Raw genomic sequence first — 17,095 nt, forward strand, 5'->3', positions numbered from 1 at the left:
GAAACCTTCTGTTCATTAGCATTTGCTTGTTTTTCAAAATCTTGGTTGTCTGAGACATACATTTCGTCGTCACCTTGGTAACAGATGAGTTATGTATAGTGAAAAGTAAAGGCCTTGTTTGACCATATATTTCTCATGGATAGAAGTGTTAAAGATATCCAACACAGTTATGTCCTTTGTAAACCTCATCCACCTATAGTGTCAAAGTCTCGAAGTGCGAGCACTGGCCAGATATCAGGAAGGAAATTTATAGATAAACTGTGAGTCTTGAAACCTCTTCTCTGTCCAATCTTTCTTAAGTCACGCAGTAAAGAAACGAGGCCAGTTGAGACACCAGCAAGATTATCTTTCTTTTCTTTCTCTCTTTCTCTGACATGTTATTCTTTTTTTCTTTCTTTCTCATCTTAACTGTCTCTCTAGACGTGGGGAGACATCGCCTAAGCTGGGCATATTTGACGTGTAATGTTCACGAGTTTGAACTCGTTTGATCTGGGAGGGGGTTAAGGACGCTCCTGCAGCCGAGAGAGAGAGAGAGAGAGAGAGAGAGAGAGAGAGAGAGAGAGAGAGAGAGAGAGAGAGAGAGAGAGAGAGAGAGAGAGAGAGAGAGAGAGAGAGAGAGAGAGAGAGAGAGAGAGAGAGAGAGAGAGAGAGAGAGAGAGAGAGAGAGACGCTCCTAATGACGAGACAGGATTGAGTGAAGCTGCTTATTAGCAGGACCTGACCCTCGCAGGTATGTACACGTCCCTGAGGGTGCTGGTGAGAGAGGAAAAAACAAGAGTCGAAGGCTCCCGATGGAGGAACTGGAGATGGAAGAAGTCTTCCCCCTTTGTGAGGATGTAATAACCAAGTGTCAGAAAGAAAGCACCCGTAAAGGAGTGAGCAAATGGTGTCCTCTCTGAGAATCTGTAATAAGATGCTGAAGTTGCTGTTGAGAGGAAAATGAGAAGAGGGGAATACTTTGATGTCTAGTAGGGGTGAGGTGGCTGATGTGGAAAATGAATGGTGTGGTTGATTTGAGGGGAAGACATCCTATACACACACACACACACACACACACACACACACACACACACACATGACTTTGTATTGTGTGTGTGTGTGTGTGTGTGTATACACCTAAAATAAGTCTCGTATGGGCATCATTCAGTGAATGTTTAGGTCTAGTCTTGAGCGTACGCGTATCCACAACTATGCTGGTGCCAGAGCACTGTGTGATATCACAGATTTTCATCACGCATGCCAGAGTTGGCCCAGCTATTTGCTGGCAGGGTCAACATAATAGTGTGGAAAGGTAAAACTACACTCAGTAACTTTTATTGGATCAGTGTGCCACACACACACACACACACACACTGTCACGCAATATTCATTTATGCAATGTCTACGAACTGCATGTGTTTATTTATTTTTTTTTAAGCCTTCACGTGTTATGAATATGGTTCGTTTCTCTATGTTTGCGAGATGGATGGATTAAATAGTCTTTTGAAAGGTGTTATTTGGAGAATGTTTTTTTTTCATGTATTATGTTCCATCAGGTTAGTTTTAGATTTCCCCTTGGGGAGTGATATTGAGTTTACTCGTTTCTACGTCGACTTAAGAAAACAAATGTGAATGTTTTCTTCGTTGTAATATGAATATCTGCTGCTATTTGATATCAGGGATGATATGTTTAATGTACTACTCCATGACATTTTACTACTCAATTTTTCTCAGCTTTCTAAAAGAAAAATAAGGTATTTAAGTCACTCATATAAGAGAAATTGATCTTTTTTTTCCCTTGAAAGACAACGGATATGAAGTTGTCATATATGGAACTTCTCACTAATGATATACAAGCCTTTCCCCTGAGTGATGCGCTATGTAGGTTTATACCAAACACTCCCACATCATCGCATCCTAAAATGGTACAACGTCTGCCATTCGTCCAGAAACCCTGAGACACCTAAACTTCATCGTAATATCTTTTCTTTTTTCCGCTCAAATGTTTTTTGATTATGACGCGAACAGTGAACACAATCTTGCACGCCTTATTGAGATTACAACTGAAACACGTGACTAGGTAATTATATCGTGTAAAGATCCGTAATTACTTTTAAGGTAAGGTGATAAAAGCCTTTCATAATTTACCTTCACTTTCTTTATCGCCGTTTCCCGCGTTGGCGGGGTAACGCCGGGAATGGATGAAACAAGGCTACATCCGCTCACATCCATTCTCGAGCTGGCATGCGTAATGCACCGTAACCACAGCTTCCCCAGACCACAATTCCCTTCGCTTTCGATATCAGATGAAATATCTTACGTGCCTCGTAGTCTTTCATGCCTCCCTGAGACGTAGGACAACCATGAAGTCTGTTGGAGACACAGACTTTCTTTAAATAACTCAAACTTATATCTTGAGGAGCCGATGTATCTAGAATGAATAATTTAGCACGTCAGTTACTTGTCGGTCTATTCGATAGATAAATGGATTAGCACGTTATTTATTTGTTGGTCTAATTAATAGATAAATAATTTAGCACGTTAGTTAGTTGTTGGTCTATTGAATAGATAGATAATCTAGCACGTCAGTTAGTTGTTGGTCTATTGAATAGATAGACAATCTAGCACGTTAGTTAGTTGTTGGTCTATTCAATAGATAAATAATTTAGCACGTTAGTTTGTTGTTGGTCTATCCCTACTTCAACCTTGTAAGATGAGGTAATATGTGTTCGAAATAAATCTGGGGCACAGGTTAACATTATCAATATAAATACGACAGTGTAGATCCCCGTAGATACTATTCAAGCAGGGGAGAACATTATCGACAACCCTGTAAGGAACCTTCGTCTTAAGCAACTTTAAGACCAATTTGGCCTATAATGACATACATCAATCATAGATCTTGAGGGCCTGGTGTGGCAATAGACATCACGATATAAAGTTCTATGACGAGAGAAAGCGTTCCCAAGGCCAGATATTCGGCGGTAACTTATGTATATAGTCGATGGAATCAATTGGAAGTCCTGTTATGGGATATACAAGCTCACCCCTGCATTCCTTCAATATCATTCTTGTGGAGAGGGAATTCCTTTTCTTTTCCCTCCTCCTCCAGACAGCTCTTGTAGTGTAGTGGTTATCACGTCTGCTTTACACGCGGAAGGTCCCAGGTTCGAGCCCTGGCAAGAGCATGATTTAGTTTTAGGAAACGAGTTTCACGTGTTTTTATGCCTGTCGTAAAAAACTGCTGTGGAAGATAACGTTATAAACCGTGAGTAGATTATCTGTATCATTCGTAATTGATAATCGTGATTACCCAGTCATTGACGTATGTTTTGAGTCACTGTGTGATGATTCATTAAGAGACTCACTCACAGTCCCTGAAAGGTCATGGTGCTCAGTCCGACTCACAGTCCCTGCATGGTCATTGTGCTCAGTCCGACTCAGTCCCTGAATGGTCTTGGTGCTCAGTCCGACTCACAGTCCCTGCATGGTCATGGTGTTCAGTCCGACTCACAGTCCCTGCATGGTCATGGTGCTCAGTCCAGGAGCTGGTTTGGTGGAAGACACACCTCGAGAGATGGAGAGAGAGAGAGAGAGGGGACAGACACACACACACACACACACACTCTGGCAACCCCGAGCCAAACGTACCTCGATCGAACCGTCGGGGAAGAGTGAGGCAAGTGACGCAATCTATGAGGTCTTGTGAGTGTTGGCTTCTCTTACCTGATGGAGGCCAGTGGACTCCGTCTCCAGATAGGGAGGCTAGTGGACTGTGTCATCCAAAAAGCACTACTCCTCCTTAAAACCCATTTTCCCCCTCAAAATCGCTTCATGTGTACTGAAGATGAGGTCACTGATCGCTGGCTATATATAAAAAGCTAGCATGAATGAGCTCTTGCTGGCGTTATACACATACACTCTCACACACACACACACACACACACACACACACACACACACGTGACACGGAAAAACAAAAACATGCACATAAAAGAAGAGGATTTTATGAAATGTTTTACAGTTTTACTCGCTGTAACTACACTTCTATTTCATTTTCATTTGACAAAGAGGAATAAAAATAGGCTAAATGTCAAAGTATCATGAGCCATTAACAGTGAAAACATTTATAGACAAACAAACAATATGCGTCCATATGGAAACGTTAGATAAGACTGAGAGTTAGATAATAGATGGCGCCTTTATTGCTGTGGTAATCAATAGTTATTTATCTGTGACGCGTTTTCTTCCGAAAGTCGTTGGAAATTCCGTTTTTTTTTCTAAATTTTTGACTTTTCGTATAACATGAACTTTTGTTCGACGTGCCAGATTTATCCATGTGTGTGAGCCAGTTAGCTAAATACAGCAGACATCATTACCATATATGTTATCATTTATACATAATTTCAGTATTTGAATTTGATCTAATACTAATCCTACGCGTGTTGAATGACTCTTCAATTTCCTTTATCGAGACTCAGGGTTGGAAATCGATTCCATCTGCAGTTTCATCATACGAATACATCTTGTATTATCGTAAGTCTGTCTGTCTGTCAATCCTCAGGAATATTTTGAACAGTCGAGCACACTAAGTGACGAAATACATACGTAATCTGAAAGAGTCCACATTGAGCAGTCGTGTACACATCGTAAAGAGAGACATATGTAATATATGAAAGAATCCACAGAACTAATGATACTCTAGACTTAAGCTAGACACTACCATGGTTGTATATACATTCCAATACGTGCAGTTTACTTGAGTGAACTGATGTGTGGTAGGATTAATCACCAGAAGACTCGAATCTAATTCACGTATCATCCAGCACGTCCTGCGAGGCGCGATTTGGAACTGTAAACCTGAGCATTATTTCCCCATGGGAACTAGGCACTTAAATGGCTTTTTAGAATGAATTCTTTAGTCTTATATCCACATCATGACAGCATCTCTGCTTGTACGACACAAGCTCTTGTGGTGTAGTGGTTATCACGTCTGCTTTACACGCAGAAGGTCCCAGGTTCGAACCCTGGTGAGAGCAAGGGCATATATTTTATGTACGTATTACCATACTGTTTATCACACCTGTCCTGATATCATGATATGTAACTATGGAAGTCCTCAGCACCATTGATCATTAATGATGGTCATTAATGATAGTCATTAATGATAGTCAGTAATGGTAGTCAGTCATTTCTCATTGCTATTTGATGTACGTGAAGTAACCAGGGTCTTGGGGACAACGTAGCGTAAAGCAATCCCAGTACAGGACTGAGGGACGAGGGATACCTCGGTGGAGGAGGGTGTGGGTTTGAGTGGGTTAGGCTGAGGCGCTCAGGTCGATGAGGATGCTGAAGATGGAACAGCTTTTAGAAAATGGGTTATACTCGCTGTACAAGAGACTGTTGGACTGTATCCCTCTCTTTCACTGCAGTGGCAGACGTGCAAAGTCTTCATTGCAACTAGAGATGGAAAGAAAATTTATCAACCCATGCCAGTAAATTATTGAACAAGAACGCTCTCTGCGTGCTCTTAATTTATATATATATATATATATATATATATATATATATATATATATATATATATATATATATATATAAATTAAGAGGCAAAAACTTACTTAAATGATTCACATCAACTTTACATCAAAACACTTATTCAGCTTTAGGCAACTGGACCGAAGCGGTGTTACTTGTAGCGATCTGACGGGGGAAAGAGACTATACATTGACTTATGGGTAGTAAACATAAGCATCTCATCTTGTAAATCATTTTACAGCCTATGAAACAAGCTCACAATCTGAGACGGAGGCAAATCCCGAACCTTCGAAACAGCAGTGAGAAGCAGTGTTCACACACGACCCCACCTCCTCATTCTTTCGTCATGCTTTCACTTAGTGTTAATATCAGGAAATTGGTTGGTCACAAACTCACAGTTTCCGGGCTTTACCGTCAGCTTCAACGGACTGGTGGAACTCTCGCCTCCCATTATCGTAGACGAGGTAAAAAGCCTCATAATGAGGTCTTTAATGAGGTCTTCTGGAAAGGCTCCAGGTGTTTCTCAAGTCGAACAGGAATTCCTCTTATAATTTCCTGACTCTGGTCTATAACTGTCATGTTTAATCATCTTTTACTCACGTCTCTTAAGTGTTGACATTGCTTATACTTTTACGGCTGTGGTCCTTAATCTTGAGGCTTAGAGTGACGAGAGAAACCTCAAGACTTGCCTCATGAATGAGCCTCCTTAAGACAAGGCATGGAAGGAAAAATAAATAGACAAACATAATAGGTTGTACCTGGATATATGATGGCATTTTACTAGGTTGTACCTGGATATATGATGGCATTTTACTAGGTTGTACCTGGATATATGATAGCACTCTAAAAACTGTTTGACTTTCAGCTACTTTGGTCGACACAGGACGCTATACTTGATATGATAAATGAAGATCTTATAGACACAGACAACTACAAGACAGTATGAAATACTCTATTACTGTATGAATATCAGATGAAGCTTTCCAAGAGGTATAGTGTAATGTCCACAAGATGAATTCGTCTTTTAGGGCAAAAATACGTAAGGTAGTATATTAGTTCCAACGGTGTTGTATGGATGCGAGGCTCGGGTTTCAGATAGATAAGTGGGAAAGAAGGTGAATATGTTGAAAATTGAAATGTCTAAGGACATTAGGCGGTGTGAGGAGGGTCGATCAGATAAGAAGGGCTACAGAGAGGTGTGGTAATAAAAAGCATATGTATGAGAACCGAGGGAAGTGTAATGAGATGGTCTGGACACTTAAAAAGCAAGAGCGAGGAGAGGGTGACGAAGAGGGTAAACACACTGGAAGTGGAGGGATTAAGGAAAAGGATCACAAGGAGCAGAAGGATGGAGTGAGAGACGCCTGGAATGGTCGGAGCCTTTTGATAACAGGAGGTTTAGAAGCGCGATACCGATAGAGTGAATTCGACCGATGTGGTATACAGGGGACGACGTGCTATCATTGGGCTGAATCAAGGCATATGAAGCAGTCTGGGGAAATCATGGAAAGGTCAGTAAGGCCCGGTTGTAGGTAGCGGGCCCTGGTTTCAGTGCATTATAATGACAAGTAGAGAGTGAATGTAAAGGAACAAGGCCTTTTCTTCGTCTATTCCTGGTGCTACCACCTCTAACGCTAAAAAACGGCAAACAAGCACCCCTCCAGCACACTGCTGGCTACCATTACCCATCTCACGAGAAGAAAATTGGCAGGAAACACGGCCCGGTAACCTTTGATTCTTCGCAAGGAAACTATTTTTTTCCCCCCCACATTTTTTTTTTTTCATCCCCAAATCCTCCGTTTTTGTTGCTCGAGTCACTAGGGCGAATCAGCGCCATCAGCTCACACGGTCCAGAGGCACGATGAACAGTTGCAACAGTGAGGAGGATAAAGATAAGACACTCTTATTCTTCAAGAAGCTGCAAAGTTACTCTTTTGGCAATAGTGTTTTCCTCTTGTATTAAGAAAAAAGGAGGATTGTGTTAGGAGCTACAAGCCACCTCATTCCTGGTGCTGAAATGTCATGCGATGAGAGAGAGAGGAATTGTTTTCTTAATACAGTGACCAGCAGAGCAAGAAAATATAATGAGCAAAATGTTCGGACTTTATCTCCACATCTGACGACAGCTCGTGTTGACATTCATCTTTTATTTACGTCTTGGAAGGTGTGATATTTCATTAGCAGAAAGTGAATACGAGCACACGCGAAACTTCGCTACATAATTTAGTTGAAGTTCCAAGGAATGTCTGGGGGAAAAAAATAGCGTATTTTGTGCTCCTTGTGTTTATATATGGTAACTCACTGTAGTGTGATATGTAGTCACGGTCTTCGAGAGGGAGTCAGTCCTGTTAATAGACCATGAGTTACCTTTGTATCCCTCGTGAACTTGCTGGTGAGTGTAGCGCTACAATCTAGCTAAGATCACCCAGCATTTGTGGTTTTGCTACATAACAAAAGACAATCTAAACAGCTGACTTGGACACTTAAAAAGAACCTGGAGTTATGGTCATTAAAACGTGAACATTAGACGACCTTTTCGTCTCTACTGGAATGCAAATATTGGCTGATATTGATTACTGGAGCATTGTCCACGCCCGAACAATGGCAGCTTCCGCTATAAAACCATGTAACGATCTGTGCTTAATGGTGAACGAAGAATGTCTTTTTTTAACACAGTCTCCCATTGAGAGGAGTCCATAAAAGTCTGACTCATGCTGGGGAACAGCATTTCCGTGTGTGTGTGTGTGTGTGTGTGTGTGTGTGTGTGTGTGTGTGTGTGTGTGTGTGTGTGTGTTCTGAACTTCTCGTCTTATTGATTTCTCTAACACGGAGGAAAGAGGTTACACGATGCTGCAGGATAAAGTATCGCGTTCATTTGCAGTAAAACATTTTCACGTGAGTAACACAACACTCAGGGAGGGCCATGTAATCTTAACCCTAGCGTGTCTCTGTTCATGGTGTTGGCTTGAAATATCTTCTTCCCCAACGAGGGTAAAGAGTTAACCTCAGAGTGACTTTATATAAACAAACCACACAGTTTTCCCTCACGTCTCTTGCCCTCACGGCCATGGACCTTCATCCACATTTTATATACATACATACACACACACATATATATATATATATATATATATATATATATATATATATATATATATATATATATATATATATATATATATATATATATATATATATATATATATATATATATATATATATATATATGTATAAATATATATATACATATATATATGGGATTGTTAGGGAAGTGAATGCAAGAGTTTTGGAAAGAGGGGCAAGTATGAAGTCTGTTGGGGATGAGAGAGCTTGGGAAGTGAGTCAGTTGTAGTTCGCTGATGATACAGCGCTGGTGGCTGATTCATGTGAGAAACTGCAGAAGCTGGCGACTGAGTTTGGTAAAGTGTGTGAAAGAAGAAAGTTAAGAGTAAATGTGAATAAGAGTAAGGTTATTAGGTACAGTAGGGTTGAGGGTCAAGTCAATTGGGAGGTAAGTTTGAATGGAGAAAAACTGGAGGAAGTGAAGTGTTTTAGATATCTGGGAGTGGATCTGGCAGCGGATGGAACCATGGAAGCGGAAGTGGATCATAGGGTGGGGAAGGGGGCGAAAATCCTGGGAGCCTTGAAGAATGTGTGGAAGTCGAGAACATTATCTCGGAAAGCAAAAATGGGTATGTTTGAAGGAATAGTGGTTCCAACAATGTTGTATGGTTGCGAGTCGTGGGCTATGGATAGAGCTGTGCGCAGGAGGATGGATGTGCTGGAAATGAGATGTTTGAGGACAATGTGTGGTGTGAGGTGGTTTGATCGAGTAAGTAACGTAAGGGTAAGAGAGATGTGTGGAAATAAAAAGAGCGTGGTTGAGAGAGCAGAAGAGGGTGTTTTGAAGTGGTTTGGGCACATAGAGAGAATGAGGGAGGAAAGCTTGACCAAGAGGATATATGTGTCGGAGGTGGAGGGAACGAGGAGAAGTGGGAGACCAAATTGGAGGTGAAAAGATGGAGTGAAAAAGATTTTGTGTGATCGGGGCCTGAACATGCAGGAGGGTGAAAGGAGGGCATGGAATAGAGTGAATTGGATCGATGTGGTATACCGGGGTTGACGTGCTGTCAGTGGATTGAATCAGGGCATGTGAAGCGTCTGGGGTAAACCATGGAAAGCTGTGTAGGTATGTATATTTGCGTGTGTGGACGTATGTATATACATGTGTATGGGGGTGGGTTGGGCCATTTCTTTCGTCTGTTTCCTTGCGCTACCTCGCAAACGCGGGAGACAGCGACAAAGCAAAAAAAAGAAAAATATGTATACGATATTGTTTACTTGTTAAGAACAATATATACTGCTCATCCGAATGATATACTAAGCATCAATTTTTTGTTACATCCTTAGATTCTGAGAGAGAGAGAGAGAGAGAGAGAGAGAGAGAGAGAGAGAGAGAGAGAGAGAGAGAGAGAGAGAGAGAGAGAGAGAGAGAGAGAGAGAGAGAGAGAGAGAGAGAGAGAGAGAGACGGCGTGGGGGAGTCACTAACAAGGCAGGTGTGTGAGTGTGTGTGTGTGTGGAGAGGCGTGATGGACACACACGCCTCTGGGTGGATGGTCACGTGTGGCCAGAACACACTGATGGACACTTAACAACGTCGGGGTCGGGCGGAGGGTGGCAGGAGACTGGCACAGGACATGACAGGGAAACAGAAACGAGCAGAAACCATGGGCGGGGAGGAGGAGGGAGGAGTGTGAGAAATGCCTGGTGGGGTTCGTCCTCCCCCTGAAGGTATGATTGTTGTACACTTGCCAGGAGGCGATGGATATATAACCTAGAAAGGGTGTTGAGGTAGGTCGATAGTAAGCTCATATAAGGTATATCAGTTCAGGGTAAACATGCAAACACACACACACACACACACACACACACACACACACACACACACACATACACACACACATATATGCTATATAATCACATGGCTTGAAATCTCCCGTAGAGATTCAGAGAATATAATTCACGAGTCGCAAAATCGTAAGATAGCGTTCACCGTAGCGCCAGACATTCGCACCTAACGTTGCTGGACTTTGCAGGATCATTGTGGAGTTGAGGGAAGGGAGGTGAGCCCGGCTGTGAGACGTAGCAGTGGCATGGATGGGGTCGGCGGCTAGGCGAGGGAGGAAGAGGACGAATGCGAAGGGTGAGTGAGACGTTAAACACTCCCAGGCTGATGGCTGAGACCCGGTCAATAGCAAGGATCGTCCGCTACCACAGTCCCTCAATGACGCGGGGATCAAGTCGTTGGACGTTGTTGCCCTCACTCACTACCAAGGAGGGAAGGTGTACTTCATCTTCGCGGTGGGAGCAGAGGCGACTGGAACGCCATGGCTCGCTGGATGTGTGGGACGAAAACTCCAACCTCACCGTCACAAGTCATTATAGTCATGTCTTTGTCCTGGAAAAGTATTTTCCAGTCAGGAGTCAAAAAAAGGGGACTTTGGTCATGGAAAATACACACACACACACACACACACACACACACACACACACACACACACACACACACACACACACACACACAAAGGGATCATGGAAATGGACTGACTCCCAATAACCTAGACTGTACATGAAGTTAACACAGTGTAACATACGTTAGGTAAAACCCCATCTGTTGTGGCAGGTGTGGCATCATACATACCGCCACACCTGCCACCAGTCTTTCTCACCACTACAAATTGACACCAGAACTGCAAACAAATGACGGCCGAGGTTTTGTGTGACCTTCGTCCCTTTCACGATAATGAATCCGGTCCAGTGGTTCCCTAGCGTCTGTTGCAGAGAGAGAGAGAGAGAGAGAGAGAGAGAGAGAGAGAGAGAGAGAGAGAGAGAGAGAGAGAGAGAGAGAGAGAGAGAGAGAGAGAGAGAGAGAGAGAGAGAGAGAGAGAGAGAGAGAGAGAGAGAGAGAGAGAGAGAGAGAGAGAGAGAGAGAGAGACCTTTCTTACTTGCTGTCTGAGGCGCATGTTCAGAACTCATGATATGAAGGAGGTGTTGTAGGTATTTGAAGAGGGACATCAACCAGATTTTGCACGTATTTTGATCATCCGTATAGTTAGGTGACTCTACACACACACACACACACACACACACACACACTCACACACACACACACGCACTCACAGACACACACACACACACACACACACATACACACTCACACACACACACACACACACACACACACACACACGCGCGCGCGCATGCACACACGCGCAAGCGCAAGCGTATTTTGATTTTGTATCTTTTATGCATATATATATATATATATATATATATATATATATATACTGGAGTGAAGAATCACATGATCCTCTTAATTTTCGTTCATATCACAAAGAACAAAAAAAAAAGAATAGGATTCTTTAAGGAATCTTTGCTTAAGAAATATGAGCGAAAAGATCAGGTTAAATTACATTTTCAAAGGGACTCAGTAATTGGGTTAAATTTTTGTACAGTTACATGTGAAGCTTGAGTTTCCCCAGCTTGGAAAAGAGCTTCGTCTAGTTTTCCAGTGGCACCCACCACATCCTGGAACGACAAGGAAGCCCGAGCTGGAATGATATCTGACTGGCTGGCTGGCTGGAACAGAAACTGGAAACAGCTCCTCGTCTCTCTAATCATATCAGGGAAATGAAAGGTCTGTAAGGAAATCTATTAACAGAGACAATCTTCTCGTGTAATAACTTGGTTTGATCCATTTCTTTTTTCAGAGATCTTTCGAGGTTTTACATTCGTTAAGTTCTCACATTACGAAAATGCGTTCGAACTGGGACCAATTGTGTGTAGCGTTAGTTCCATGAATTACCCATTTTCTATGTGTGTGTGTGTGTGTGTGTGTGTGTGTGTGTGTGTTGTGTGTGCGTGTGTGTGTGTGACGTATCATGGTTCAGTGATCATCTCAGTCTAAGACCACCAAGTCCAACAATAACAAATAAGAGAAAATGCAGACCCAGGTTAAATAAACTTGTCCAGATTCCCCTGCACCAACATGGCATGTAAGATCATGAAGGAACTCATCTGGCTGAAACTAAAATTGGGTCTATCTCATTAGTCCTCGCTCAGATTACGAGAGTAAAGACCTGGCAGAGAAATGTTAATTAAGGGCAGCTAACTGAGGGGTGGGCGCGTGCAGAGGGGGAAACCTTCGCACTCATTTTCATATAGGTTCTAATGCTAGCGTATGTTTTCAAATAGATTCTGATGCTAGAGTAGATTTCACGAAAGGTTCCTATGCTCATGTAAATCTTCGAGAGTATATTGATGGTAGGGTATATTTCATATAAGATTATGATCATAGTGTATATTTCATAATAGGTTCTGATGCAAATGTACATTTTTGAATAGGTTCTGATGCCAGTGTTTATCTTCAAGTAGGTTCTGATACCAGTGTGTATCTTCAAATAGATTCTGATGGAGATGTTCATTTTCGAATACGTTCTGATGCCAATGTGTATCTTCAAATAGGTTTTGATAGTAGTGTGCATCTTCAAATAGATTCTGATCCAAGTGAATGCTTCATGAAAGGTTTTGATAGTAGCTTATATATTCAAAAAGGTTCTGATATTAATGTATAAGTTTTAATGCCAATATGTGTTTTGAAATGAGTTCTGATGCTAGTGAATATATTAATCTTTTTTTGATATATTCTGATGCAACTGTATAATTTTCCATCTCTTTATTTTTCCCCAGGGCTATTCTGTTTAACCCAGTAAAAATATTCAGTTTGGAAAGCTTTTAGAAATAACCACGTTTGTAAATAAGACTCAGCACAACAACATGTTTACTACGTTCTAGAACAGAATCTAAACGTAAAGGTTTCTCTCGACAAGAAATCTTTAACTCGACAACAGTGAACAATGCATATAACACATAACCCAAAATGTTTCTTAAGTATATATGTATATATATATATATATATATATATATATATATATATATATATATATATATATATATATATATATATATATATATATATATATATATATATATATATATATATATATATTCCTATTAGTCCACGGGTAAATGAAATACGACAAGTACCCAAGTGCACTTTCGTGCAATAATCATTTCATATATATATATATATATATATATATATATATATATATATATATATATATATATATATATATATATATATATATATATATATATATATATATATATATATATCAATGCCAGATTTGGCCAAAGCTTTCTTCCAGTCATCCATAAAATAACATGGTTTGAATTGAACTTAAATCCGTATTGGAAAGAAGATTTCGCTGTTTGCTTGCTTGCCCTGGAGTCGCGCATCAAATATGGGTAAAGTGTTATACCGTTTTCTAAACTAGTAATATATCCAAGCACAAACTACATCGAGAAACCGTGGAAAAAGAAAAGAAATAACGACTCGACCTCATTCCTAGCTGACGCAATAGGTTTTCCTCGCTCGTTTGATGAACCTAAATGACCCGATGGAGGTCACACTCCCATGATTTGCGTCAGACTGACGAGTTTCCCAACACCTGAGGGAACAGTCTATCATCTGAGAAGGTCTGGTCCACGGGATTGTATCGTTCTGTTTGCACACACACACACACACACACACACATCTGGCTTAGGCTAGCGTTTTTGTGTGTGTGCGTACATACATGGGAGTAGAGACATCATATATATATATATATATATATATATATATATATATATATATATATATATATATATATATATATATATATATATATATATATATATATATATATATATATATATGTAATTTTTCATCATGGTGTTTATATCACCTTATACCAGTTCCTTGCCACAATCATGTCGCTCATTACGATCTAGCTCTTGGCCATATACCGTCATATTACTATAGAAATCAATGATCATATTCTTATCATAGATTTTTACTCTATACTTGTATGAAGTCCACTCGCTCAGTTTCAATTGTTAGGCACTCCATGACCTACCCTAATCCGCCATGACTTTGTTCCTAAGTTTCGAAGTTCATTTTTTCTTGATCTTCTGAGCGAAAAAGTCGGTTCGAACTCCCGGCCAAGACGCACGCTAACCTTCATCTGTGTTGTTCTTTTCGCTTTCCTGAGCCACACGGCTCTCGGCTTCCTCATATCTGTTGACTGTTTTCGTTTCTCTCCCTTTATTTTCTTTGCTCTCTGATTGTACGAGCTTAAAACTTTTCTTGTCTTTGCTATTTTAGTTATTTCGTGATTTGTCAGTTTCTCTTCTTGTCTGTGTGTTGGGCTTTGTCAGAGATTGGATTGCCTTGGATCTATTCATTTGATCACTCACTTGTAATACTTCCTTCCCATTGTGAAATGATATTACAAGTCTTTTGGATGATATCAATTTCATCATTTCCATTACCTAAGTTTTTTTCCCTTGTAACACATGTGAGTTTAAGTTTAGTCTAGTATCATCTGATTTTCCTTCTTTTTTTCTATTTGAAGAACGTATCAGATATGCCAAGGATGGCCAGTAGCCAGTTATGTTATTGTAGAATGAAGCCAGCGTCTAACAAAGTGTTAAGGTATTTCCTTGATATGATTAACTTGGATTCTCTTGGTACCTTTCCCCTTTGTCTGTCATCCTTCATATTCCCAGACACATCGCTAAGACCTCGAAGTCTCGTACATTTACACCTTCTTCCTATTCTATCCTTACGTATATCAAATGTTTCTATTTCTAAGTTTTCTATCCTCGTAAGGTTTAGTCGGGGGCCGTCATGTGGACTGTCAGTCTCCTCCAAATCCTGGTTGGTCTTGTTCATCTTCGGAGGAAAACTAAACTTAGTTGGGTCATGGTAATCCAGATGTCAACATATCTCAAGTCACCCAAGAAGAAAGGGCTTCCTTCACCCTAAGCCGAGAGATTATGCGCCTGATTACCTAGCTTAATCCCTGGCTGCTCCACATCAGAGGAAATGCAACTTTCTAGTTTCCAGATGACAGTGACAACAGTGGGGCGGCGGTGATCTACCCCGTGTGGTATGGGAGGTGAAAAATGTATGTGATATCATAAGCTCCGTTAAGAGAATATTACGACATGAAGAGGGTTATTGACAAGGTCTTGGATGAACCCATTCATTAGCGAGACAGTAGTGGAGGCAGGAGGGAGGGGTGGTATGTTCCTCTGATCCTTCCACTTAGCAGTAGACGGATCATGGAGAGGAACTTGTGTGGCTACGAGATGGCAGCGCTGTCGTAGTATTCTCCTCCCGTGTTAAGACAGATACAGCCAGTGAACAGTGGAACCGAAGCGATGGAATTTGTATTTCTACGTGCGGGGTAAAAGCTAGTGAAACCCTTGATGAACACTGTGAATTGAGCGAGGCTGATAATTCTATTGATGAGGTGGGGAAGGAGGCACTAGGAAAGAGAATCTATGCAACGCTCTCAGGTGTGTCAGGGGCATTTGAGAGGTTACATAAAATTTGGATCAAAGGATAACTTTGAAGCATCGTTAGTGTTGGAGCAAGAGAATCAAACTCCCCCCTACTACAAGTGGTACTATGTCCTTTTCAGATGCTTAGGATGCAAGGGAGTTTGGCACTAGGTATTCCAGTACTTAGCGCGAAAGGGAGGCGCGCGGCAACGAGGGGCAATGACTATGAAGATATAAGAAATGCAGGCGAGTTCTAATGATGCAGGAAGGGACTTGACGTGTCGAGATGTTGATCCGCGCTAATGACATCTGGCGGTGGGGAGTGAGGGAGCAGAGAGCAAGGGTCAGAAGCTATGGCTGAGGGGAGTGGTAAAGTGCGTAAGACGGAGAGATGAGGAGACGAGCGCAAACGAAAGAGTAAGGTGGCTATGTAAGATATATATATATATATATATATATATATATATATATATATATATATATATATATATATATATATATATATATATATATATATATATATATATGTATAAAGACATATATGTAGGTTTTCAGCTTGTCTGCGCATTAGTGGTTCTCACATGAATACGTGTGCCAGTTCTGAAACTTCTTTGGAGACTCCAGTCCTGGGGATCTCTGTGCTCTGCCAGCGGATGCCTGTCTACATCCATCAGGTTTACGGCTTCCTAGGGAACACTCGTGGACGAAGGTAGGATACCTCATCCACCATCAGACAGACGTGCCTAGTATGAGTTTACTTCTCTGTGATTTATATAAATGTATATATGTCCCCTGTATTAATGTATGTATATCATTGTACAAACACTGGCCCCCGCTGTGTTCATAACTGCAATCAAAAGAATTAGCTGTGGCTTGGTTGGCTATTCCATCCTGCCATTGTGGCAGACTCTGTCGGTCCTTAGCATACATATTGTTCTGGAGATTGTATTGAAATCTACATGTCAACCGGAGTAACAGAATGTCCTTCATGTCAGGGGTGAGGAGATTATTGTACTGTATAACTCAATTCATTTTTTGTCTCTCCACGCAGGGTACACTGCAATGAGAACTTTAGGAAGGGGGAAAGTTTATAAGCATCCTTTTCTCATGTTCAGCCAGCAACA

At 41.1% G+C, this 17,095-nt stretch overlaps 1 non-coding gene across 1 annotated transcript; it reads left to right on the forward strand.

Moving 5' to 3' along the window:
• Positions 1-4,945: 4,945 nt before the first annotated feature.
• Positions 4,946-5,018, forward strand: TRNAV-UAC (transfer RNA valine (anticodon UAC)). Its single transcript has one exon. It is a non-coding gene; the product is annotated as a tRNA-Val (tRNA).
• Positions 5,019-17,095: the final 12,077 nt, after the last annotated feature.

Source organism: Panulirus ornatus, chromosome 23, assembly GCF_036320965.1.
Source record: "Panulirus ornatus isolate Po-2019 chromosome 23, ASM3632096v1, whole genome shotgun sequence".
NCBI classification, from domain to species: Eukaryota; Metazoa; Arthropoda; class Malacostraca; order Decapoda; family Palinuridae; genus Panulirus; species Panulirus ornatus.